The sequence below is a fragment of the Polypterus senegalus genome, chromosome 5 (genome assembly GCF_016835505.1).
Source record: "Polypterus senegalus isolate Bchr_013 chromosome 5, ASM1683550v1, whole genome shotgun sequence".
In the NCBI taxonomy this organism is placed as follows: domain Eukaryota; kingdom Metazoa; phylum Chordata; class Cladistia; order Polypteriformes; family Polypteridae; genus Polypterus; species Polypterus senegalus.
In genome coordinates this window covers 18,750,415-18,761,174 of record NC_053158.1, presented here as the reverse complement: position 1 = coordinate 18,761,174, position 10,760 = coordinate 18,750,415, and positions in this window count along the sequence as shown.

The window sequence follows — 10,760 nt, the reverse complement described above, 5'->3', positions numbered from 1 at the left end:
AAACGATGATCTTGTCCTCTTTCTCTCAGATGCTCTCCAGAGCACCAGTGTTATGATACATGGAAAAGCTATGTTATACCCCACATGTGGGATGTACCACATATTATTTCAGTTTTCTGAGTTAAATTAAAGGCAATGCCACCCAAGCCCTCAAATTCTAAGTCTGATTGTATGTCACCAGAAGGCCGAGCCTATCTTAGCAACATTTTTAGAATCAAAATTGAGAAGAGATTTACTGAGGAGGCCGAGCCTATCCTTACAACTTTGTTAGAGACAATATTGAGAAAGGATTTTTCTCTTATCATGTTTTACTTTATAGTAGGGGTCCTCAATCACGGTCCTGGAGGGCCGCAGTGGCTGCAGGTTTTTGCTCTAACCCAGTTGCTTAATAAGAAGCAATTATTGCTCAAGTAACACTTCTGCTTCACTTTAGTTGTCTCGCTCGGTAAGATTTTAATAATAATAATAATAATGCATTTTATTTATATAGCACCTTTCCCATGCTGAAGGCACTAACAGAATATAAGAAAGAATGGCATGGTATACAGTATATAGCATAGTACAAAGCAAATAAATAAATAAAGAAGATTAACACAGTAATTTCAGAGAAAGCCTAACAGACAACATAATTGATGGTCCAGCACACACATACAGGTTACATGAACATCTTGACATGGAGGTAAACTGAGAGAAGGGTAATAAAGTCAAGTAGAGCTAAAAGCCTTCCTGAACAGATGAGTTTTGAGTTGTTTTTTAAAAGAATTCATGGAGTCAGCTGACCTGATTAATTTCGGTAGGTCACTCCAGAGTCTGGGCGCTCACCATACAGCTGAAGGCCCTGCTGTCACCCATGGAGTGTAGATTAGTGTGGGGTACAACAAGATTACCAGAATCAGAGGACCTTAGTGGGCTGACAGGCACATAGTGATGGAGAAGGTCACTGATGTAGTTTGGCACGAGGTTATTTAAGGCTTTGTAGGTTATTAGTAGGATTTTATATTCGATTCTGTAAGACACAGGGAGCCAGTGAAGACGGAGCAGGATGGGTGTGATGTGCTCACTGCTGCTGGTTCGAGTAAGGACTCTTGCAGCTGAGGTTTGAATAAACTGGAGCTGTGATATGAGATTAGAAGGGGCACCTGCCAGCAGCGAGTTACTATAATCGATGCGGGATGTGATGAAAGCAGGGACAAGTTTCTCAGCATTAGAAAAGGAGAGGAAGGAGCGAACACGGGATATGTTACGGAGGTGAAAGTAAGAAAGTTTCTTAATGTGATTTATGTGGGTGGAATAAGAGAGAGAGGAATCAAAAATGACACCGAGATTCTTTGCAGTAGAAGCAGGTCTGATGAGATCACCGCCAAGATGGACTGGGAAGGAGCTCATTTTATTAAGTTGCATTTTAGTCCCAATTTGCAGGAGTTCAGTTTTGTTGCAGTTTAATTTTAAAGAGTTCTGCTCCATCCAGGTTTTAATTTCACTAAGGCGGGCTGTGATAGAAAAGAAAGCTCTGATGAAGTTCCACTTTTAACATTGAAGTAGAGTTGAGTATCATCTGCATAAAAATTTTGAACCCTTACTGCTTATTTTAGTCTTAAACAGTTGTAGTCTTGGTTTTTAATTGCTTCTAATTAGCAATAACAAGCAAATGACAAAAGAGAGACCAGCATTTCTCCATTTTGCTTTTTACTATTTACACCTGTGTGTATTTATTGTGCACTATTAGGTTTAATTAAATACTTGAAAGGAAAGTGAAGAGAAAAAAGAGAAGGACTGAGAATTACTCCTCCTTTTTAGCCTTCAAATCATTTGGATGATATCCTTAGAAAGGGGAAGAAAATCTAGGATATGAGAATTACCTGACAAGCCAAATTGCTTTCTAATTAAGTAACCAAGTTAGAACAAAAACCTGAAGCCACTGCGGCCCTCCAGGACTGTGATTGAGGGCCCCTGGTTTATAGGATCATCTTGGTGTTTCTTCTTCACAGTTCCAGTAACTTGTGAAGAGACCGCCAAAGGGAAGGAGTAGTTTGTTTTAATGTCAGGGAGAGGAAGAACTAATGCAGTCTTTGCATTGAGAACACTCATAAAGAAGCAACAAGAAAAACAGAAAAGTCTGTGTATGGTGTTTATTGATTTGGAGAACACTTATGATTGAGAGCCACGTCAAGAGGTCTGGAGGTGCATGAGAGAGATACTGCAGGAGGACCACCGAAGTGTGGAGAGGATACCAGAGGAGTGGAGGAACAGTGTGATTGTAACCATTTATAAGGAAAAAAGTGATATTCAGGCTTAGGGAAACTATAGCAGGATAATGCTGATGTTGCATACAGTGAAAATTTGGTAAAGGGTTATAGAGAGAAGGTTTAGAGAAGAGACCACCATAGAGGAGAAGCAGTTTGTTTTAATGCCAGAGAGAGGAACAACTGATGCAGTCTTTGCATTGGGAACACTCATAAAGAAAAACAGAAAAGTTTGCGTATTGTGGAACATGACCCGGACACAGACAGACGGACATTGTTTCAGCACCCAACACACACACTTTATTTACAATATTTACAGTTCAGTTTGTGCATAAACCCAGTGCCTCCAGCACCAATCCCCCAAAGTCCAGGCCTCTCTACACAGTGCCTTCCTTCTGGCCGCCTCCACTCCTCTCGCTCTCTCTCTCTCGCCATCTCTCTCTCTCTCTCTCTCTCTCATTCTCGTCTCTGGTCCTCTTCCACCCGACTCTTGACTCCAAATGAAGGGAGGAGGCCCCTTTTATACCAGCCCGGATGGGCTCCAACTGCTTCATGGCACTCCTCCGCGGACACGCCCCTGTGTGGCGGAAGTGCCGGCTGCGCACCTGGAAGCCCTCCGGGTGTCCCCAGTCTTCTTTCCCCCAGCACTTCCTGATGTGGCGGAAGTGCTGAAGTCCAGGGTTTGTCAGGCACCGGGGCGTCCCCTGGAGGTGGCCATGGGCCCCTACAGGGTTGGGCTTCCAAGCTCTCTATCCGTGGCCCCCAACACCACCAGGGCGGTCGCCCCCTTGTGGTCTGGAGGAGGCGCAAGCCCTCCTCTGGTCCTCCTGGGCGTCCTGGCTGGGTATCACCCACAGCCACTCGCCACAGTATGGTGTTTATTGATTTGGAGCACACTTATGACAGAGAGCCACGTCAAGAGGTCTGGAGGTGCATGAATGAGAAAGGAGGACCACAAAAGTGTAGAGAGGATACCAGAGGAGTGGAGGAACAGTGTGATTGTAACCATTTATAAGGAGAAGGGTGATATTCAACTTATATAGGAAACTATAGCAGGATAATGCTGATTTTTACATGCAGTGAAAATCTGTTAAAGGGTTATAGCAAGAAGGCTTAATGAAGACCACCACAGGGAAGGAGCAGTTTGGTTTTACGCCAGGGAGAGGAACAACTGATGCCATCTTTGCACTGAGACAGCTCATAGAGAAGCATCGTGAAAAACAGAAAGGATTATATATGATGCTTATTGATTTAGAGAAGCATTATGATAGAGTGCCACCTGAAGAGGTCTGAGAGAGATAGAAGGACCACATTGTTCAATATATGTATGAGAGAGTGAGCACTCGGATTAAAAGCAGTGTTGGGGCAACACGCAAGATTCCAGTTAGAGGAGGTCTGCACCAGGGATCTTCTTTAAGTCTTTAGCCTTTTAACCTGGTTTTGGATGTGCTGAGTCATGGGATAATAGACCAGTCCCCATGGTGCAGTTTTTTTTATGATGGCATTGTGCCATGTAGCATCAGAAAAGAGGAAGTAGGAAAAATTCAGAAGGGTTTTGAAGATGAAGATGAATAGGAAGAAGACAAAATATATGAGGTTTAATGATGATCAGGATTCAGAAGATAGCCTGTATGTAGAGCTATTGAAAAGAGTGGATACAGTATATTTAAATATTTAGGAACAGTGGTATCCCAAGATGGAAAACTAGATGCAGAGATGATTTATAGAGTGCAGTGTGGATGGAACAATTGAAAGAAAGTTTCAGGAGAATTGTGTGATCGAAAAATTAAGGAGAAAATTAAAGGCAAGGTTTTTAAGACAGTGGTAAGAGCAGCATTGATGTATGGAGCTGAGACATGGGATCTCAAAGGAGTGCAGGAGAAGAAGTTGGAAGTGGCAGAAATGAAAATGTTGAGAAAAAAAGAACAGAATAAGGAATGAGACAATCAAAGGTACACCTTAATTGGAAGTGATATCTAAGAAAGTGCAGCAAAGGAGATTGAAGTGTTGTGGACATTTGATGAAGAGAAACAAAGAATATGTGGGCAAAACAGTGATGGAAATGGAAGTAAAGGGGAACAAAAAGAGAGGAAGGCCAAAGCAAAAGTAGATGGATAAAGCAAAAGAAGATCTTAAGGAAAAGGGCTTGACTGGTGAGGATATGTTAGACTGAGCTATTTGGAGAAGTTTGATCAATCATATGGACAAAACATAGAAATGGGAAAGGATGGAAGAGGAAAGGAAGAAGTCCCAGGGACTTAGGTTCAATGTCCACCCCTGAGATTGTTCTTTATTGAGTTTGTAAGTTTCCCACAGTTTTGTGTGGGTTTGCTCAGATTTCTGGCTCTTTCCCTAGGACATTCAATATAAGTTAACTTTATCCATTCTCTGAATCCATGTGGTTCATTGTAGGGGTATTGGGACCAAATAGACCAAAGCATGAGGTAGAATTCCCAAGGATATTAGAAGACGTTAGAAAGCATTAGAAGGGCAGAGTGGTGTTTTCATGGCAGAGCAGTGGCTCTGTGTCTAAGGTTCTGTGCTGGTATCTGGAAAGTGGCTATTTCAAATCTTGTTGATGCCAGAAGGGTTACTACTCTGTTGGGCCCTTGAGTAAGACCCTTAACCTGAAAATTGCTCCTGGGGTGCTGCATAATGGTTGACCCTGCGCGCTATCCCCAAAACGTCACGTGAAAATACAACTTCCCCTCGGAGATTAAGTATATGAAATCAAAATCAGATTAGACATATTCCCATTGTAGTTCTAACAGTCAATCAGTGTCCAACCCGCTATATCCTAACACAGGGTCATGGGGGTCTGCTGGAGCCAATCCCAGCCAGCACAGGGCACAAGGCAGGAACAAACCCCAGGCAGGGCGCCACCCCACCGCAGGGCACACACACACTAGGGACAATTTAGGATCGTCAATGCACCTAACCTGCATGGCTTTGGACTGTGGGAGGAAACCAGAGGAGAACATGCAGGGAGGACCTGGGAAGTGAACCCAGGTCTCCTTACTGCAAGGCAGCAGTGCTACCACTGCGCCACCGTGCTGCCCGTAGTTCTGACAATGCACCATAACTGCAGCTAAAGCTAAGACAAAAAATAAATGGGCAAAAAATGTGTGAACACCTGACCAGCACACCTATATGAGCTTGTGGGATATCTCATTCCAAAACCATGGGCATTAATATGGAGTTGCCACCCCTACTTTGTAGCCTTACTGGGAAGACATTCCACGAAATGTTAAAGTGTGTTTGTGGGAATTTGTGTCTGTTCATCCAAAAGAACATTTGTGAAGTCAAGTTAGATAAAAACACCTGGGGCCTTCTTTGCTTAGATTCCATAATAATTTTCTTTTTATATAATAGAAAGGCAAAAGCTTTGTACACACACACACACAAAAATGTCTGATATATGAAAGTGTACATACCACCACATGCCATGCCAAATCGACTATATAATAAAAGACTAAAATCTGTGTGCCCAGTCCCTCTAAACATTCTGATTGGTCAGGCTGGCTTTGGTGTGATTGGTCAGTTTTGCTTTGGTGATGAGTTCGAAGAGGAAGTGTGAGTGTGAGATGCACGAGGGAGGAGTAAAAGTGTAGGAGCCATGCTGAGAGAGTGGCCTTCAAAAATGGAAAGTATAAAAGCAGAGAGGAGGTGAGAAAGGCTCCTTGAAAATAATGATAGAGTCTGAGAAGCAGGCTTGACAGGAACGTGCTCGAGAGAGGGAGCCCCGGTGAAGAGATGGACACACACAAATACAAATACAGAGGAAAAGTGCTGAAGGTACATGTGAGGGCAAGAAATAGCAAATATTTTTTTTATTACCTTATATTACCTTTCTTTGACAGTTACCATGGCTAGTTCCTTTATAATTATCAAATCAATCTAAAAGTATGTGCTCATGTACAAGATTCTAGCCACTCCTTGTCACCCCCCACCACCAATCAAATATACTGTAGCTTAATAAATATCTTTTTTGAATATTCATGAACTAATCCCCATACAGAGTGGGCCATGTTCCAGAGTGAAGTCTTCTCTTTCAAACCATAAGAGAACAGAGGGAAAAAAACTGACATTTAGAGGAGGTTTGTGTGCTATTTCTTGACCATGGAAACCCATTTCATAAAGTTCCTGATGCCCACTTCTTACGCTGATGTTGCCGCAAGTGGCAGTTTACAACTCTGCTGTAAGTAATGCCACAGAGGACTGACCATTTTTATGTGTTATGAGCTTCAGCACTTGCTCTATGCAGCGGTAATCATCTCCACATAGTACTACATTTCTTCACAATGCATCCAACATCTTGTATCATCCATGCCCGGATGAATTCATGCTTTTGTGAAGGCCAAAATCGGCACAATCTTGCTACAAGATAAGTAAGAAATGTGGCCAATAGGATACCATTAAATCCATCAAGCTTGTTTGTTTGGCTAATAGCTAAGCTGTCCCAGTGGTGGCCCCTCCAGCCAGGGATAAAAGTTTTGGTTTGACCCCTATAAGAACATAAGTGATTGAAAGAAAATTTTAGAAATTTAATTGTACCCAATAAACTGGCAGCTCAGTTTATTCTGTAGTTGATTCATGGAGAAGCTCTGTTGTTGTATATGTTGTGTCTCATTTCTTACTGTGAACTGAAGGCACATTGCTATTGCAGTTAGTCTCACATTTGTAGACTTTTGTCATGTTTAGACAAGATTTAAGCAAACTGATCCACAAGAATGTGGCCTTGCTGCGCTCTTAACCACACTGGGTCTACAGAGATGGTGACAGCTACAGTCAAAATATATAATTAGGATATATTATCTTTTTTCTCTAAAATAAAAACATGAGAACACCAATTATTTAACCATAATTCATCACATTAACAGTGTTGCTTATAATTAACAGTTTTATTTTGCCAGCAACTAATTAAAGTGAAGGCAGCTTGAAAAAATAATGAAAAAGGTTTCCTATTGTATTGCAAAATATTCAAGCAGAAGTATAATTTATATAATGCAATCTAATTTCTGTTCATCAGGCTGTTGGGTGTATCCTGCATGAACATTTGTTATCTTTTGGAATGCAGTTTGTAATACATGTAGAACAAATGTGTTGTGTTTTTCATTCCAACAGATGGTGCATTGCAAACATTAGCACTGCTGTTGAGAATCCTATACCAAATGCTGTGTACTATAATACTGATAGTATAATTTAATAAAGGATTTTTTTTTTTTCTCAAGGACCTCCAACTTGTGAAAATGCGTTATGCTAGGTGACGTCTCTGAGCTGACTCAGTGTCTCTAAAGATGGACTGGCACTAGACCAGGTTTGCTTTGTTTTGTTGCATCAAAGGGCGAAAATGGATAAAAAAGATTTGAAAATAAATTCAAGGATGCAAAGTAATTTAAAATTTCAAGTCTATCATAAATGTTTGTATAAGACATACTTAGTTATGGGATGTACTCTGGACCTGCTGGAGGTAGTAGTAGTGGAGGAGAGAGTGAAGACAAATCCTAGTGCTGCCATCAACAATGCTGCACACGCTCACTATGACGCACTAGCATTGAAAGTTTCCCAACAAGAAGTTGTTATTTCACAGCCAGGGTTACCCCCCGTCTGGGGTTCAAATGAATGTTTTATGTCTTCTTTGATAATTTTTTATTCTTTAGTATGAATTTATTTTAGTTATTTTTATTTGCTATTGATTGTATTTATGTTTTAGTGCCTTGGTGATGTTCTATTTATGTTGTGGGTGGTCCCCCAAAAGGCGGGGCTATCTGTCAGTCAATGCCTTGAACCGCCCTCTGCCTATAAATCTGGAGAACCTCCCACGGCTCCTGCCTGCTCATTGTGAATGCGCTCTGGAGTTGGTGAGTTTGTGCATCTTCTGCAGTGCTTTGTACTTTTTGTAAAATCCCTGCATTTTTTTGACCTTTTGCTCTTTGTATTAACATTGCTATTGTAATCTGTTTTAGGATTTGTTTGCTTTGGATTGTCTTTGTGTTACAGGCCATTCTATTTTGCCTTTTGTGCTCAATAGAGCTTTCTTTTCTGCCTCAGAATAGTTTGATGAAATCATTTATTTATTTATTTATTTTTAATTCTGGGTGTCATGATTTGGTATGATTTTGGATCTGCAAAGGCCACTAATATTTGTTTCCATCATTAGTGTAGGGGCATGGCCTTGGAGGTCATAATCGACACAATGGGATAAAGGGAAGGCTATGAGTGTCAATCCTTACCCAGTCTACAGATACTAAATCTCTGAAATGTTCAGAGTTTATCATTAGGCTGTTTTTTCGCGTGTACTTTAGGTTTTGAGTCTCTCTTTGTTCTCACCACAATGATTATTGCCTTGTGCATTATGTTTTGATTTTGTTTCTCTGTTTAGCTTTGTTTTGTTTTGTTTTGTTTTTTTACACACAACACCCGGCTTTTCCTCAAAAGTTTATCTGCCAGTTCACTGACAGAACAGTATGTAGTACTTTTGTATAGCCAGGGTTTATCATGGGATTTCCCTCCCAGTGGGCATTGTTAGAAGTGCTTTTTGAACTTAAGTGCTATGAAACTCCTAGTTAATATTAGAAACATTACTGCCTGGTTTGGAACGAGCATGCAGATGAGCCGTAAGGCTGTGCAGAGACTGGTCCGTCAGCTTAAAGTATCACTGGGTGTGCACTCCACAACTTTCAAGACATTCGTATAAAGTGACACTAAATCAGGGCAAAGAAAATAATTAGTAATGCCAGTTATTCCAGCAATGGACCTTCTGTCCACAGTCCATCTGCATTCTAAGTTAGGACAGCGCCTAGGGCCACATGATGCCCTATTGTTAATTCTCTTATATTAAGTTAATTATTTATCTAGTAATACTTTCAGTATTAAAAAAAAATGCATCTATTTCCCATGTACTGTTAAGTAACAAGTCAATAGCAAACACTTCTTTCGATCTTAAAAACACTTATAAAGCATCAATTAAGTGTTTATTTTTCTCTGCAATATGGCCTACTAAAATAACTTAAATTTGGATGGGTCAAAGGTAGCTTAACTGGGACAGATGTTGCATTTTTGAGCATAAGACTTGTGAAGCCTTCATGCTAACAAGAAATTTAATCCATATGGCACACTGCATTTAAATGAATAAGTGACTTACTGATGTTTTATAAATATTATGAAGACTATAAGAAGCCTTCATTCAGGTCTTGTTGCATAAGAGTAAATGAAAAAATCGGGCTGTTTGTGCCGTGCTTAAACTAAAGTGTTGCCCTTTATTGTATACTGTATATTTGATAATGTAATGCTTTCATTGTACTTATTGGACACACTCAATTTATCAAAAAAACACTTTTTCTTTACTCTTTTCTTAAATCTGGTAATGCTGTAATACAATCACTACAAACGGCAATATTCAAATTATTCTCTTTCTTCAGTCCCATTACCGGGACTCATATACCAGGCGGCATCGGTTAGTGGTGGTAGGCAAGCTCAAACCCCCCTTTAAATTTCAGTACATTGCCAAAAGCTATAAACGAGCATTAACCCTTAAATGCCACATACTTGGCTGGTTAATGTTTTTTTACTGCATTTTTTGAGGAAATCTCACAATTCCCCAAGAAAAAGTGAAATTTTAACGGAACACATATTTTTTTCACGCAAAGAGCATCACAATTTCTGCAACACTGATCCTTTTACACACTGCCAATGAACTGTAAAAACTATAAAAAAAAAACTACTGCAACAATGTTAAATTATAATTATTATATGGAGAAGGTGCAAATGACTGAAATTCAGTAAATCACAGAGCCAAATGCACACAAACACATGGAGGACAACGTTGATACTGTCAAGCTAGTCTAGTGCAATCCAGTGAGGCTGATTCACTTGGGGTGTGACAGTGGTCATGAGCTGGCTGCTCATCAAATGGACGGCACGGACTGATCAGCTCCGTTGTGCTGGCAAAGTGCACTGGGAAGTGACTATAGCTGGTTGTGGTGGTTTAAGGGTTAAACACAACTGTTTGAAACCCAACATGAAGAAAATCAAAATCCATCCATCCATTATCTAACCTGCTATATCCTAACTACAGGGTCATGGGGGTCTGTTGGAGCCAATCCCAGCCAACACAGGGTGCAAGGCAGGAAACAAACCCCGAGCTGGGTGCACACACACACCAAGCACACACTTGGGATAATTTAGAATCGCCAATGCACCTAACCTGCATGTCTTTGGACTGTGGGAGGAAACCGGAGCACCCGGAGGAAACCCACGTAGACACGGGAAGAACATTCAAACTCCATGCCGGGAGGACCCGGGATGTGAAACCAGGTCTCCTAACTGTGAGGCAGCAACGCTACCACTGTGCCACCAGAAATTAAAATTAATAGTCCAGTTTTAGGTGCAGTGCCATGGAGCATCCAGGCATGTCCATGCCATCCATCGCTACAATATTTAAGTTGAGTATTTACAATTTATTGTCCTTTTTTTTCTAATGCAGTCTTGGAGTTCACCATCTAAGCATTTCCCTAC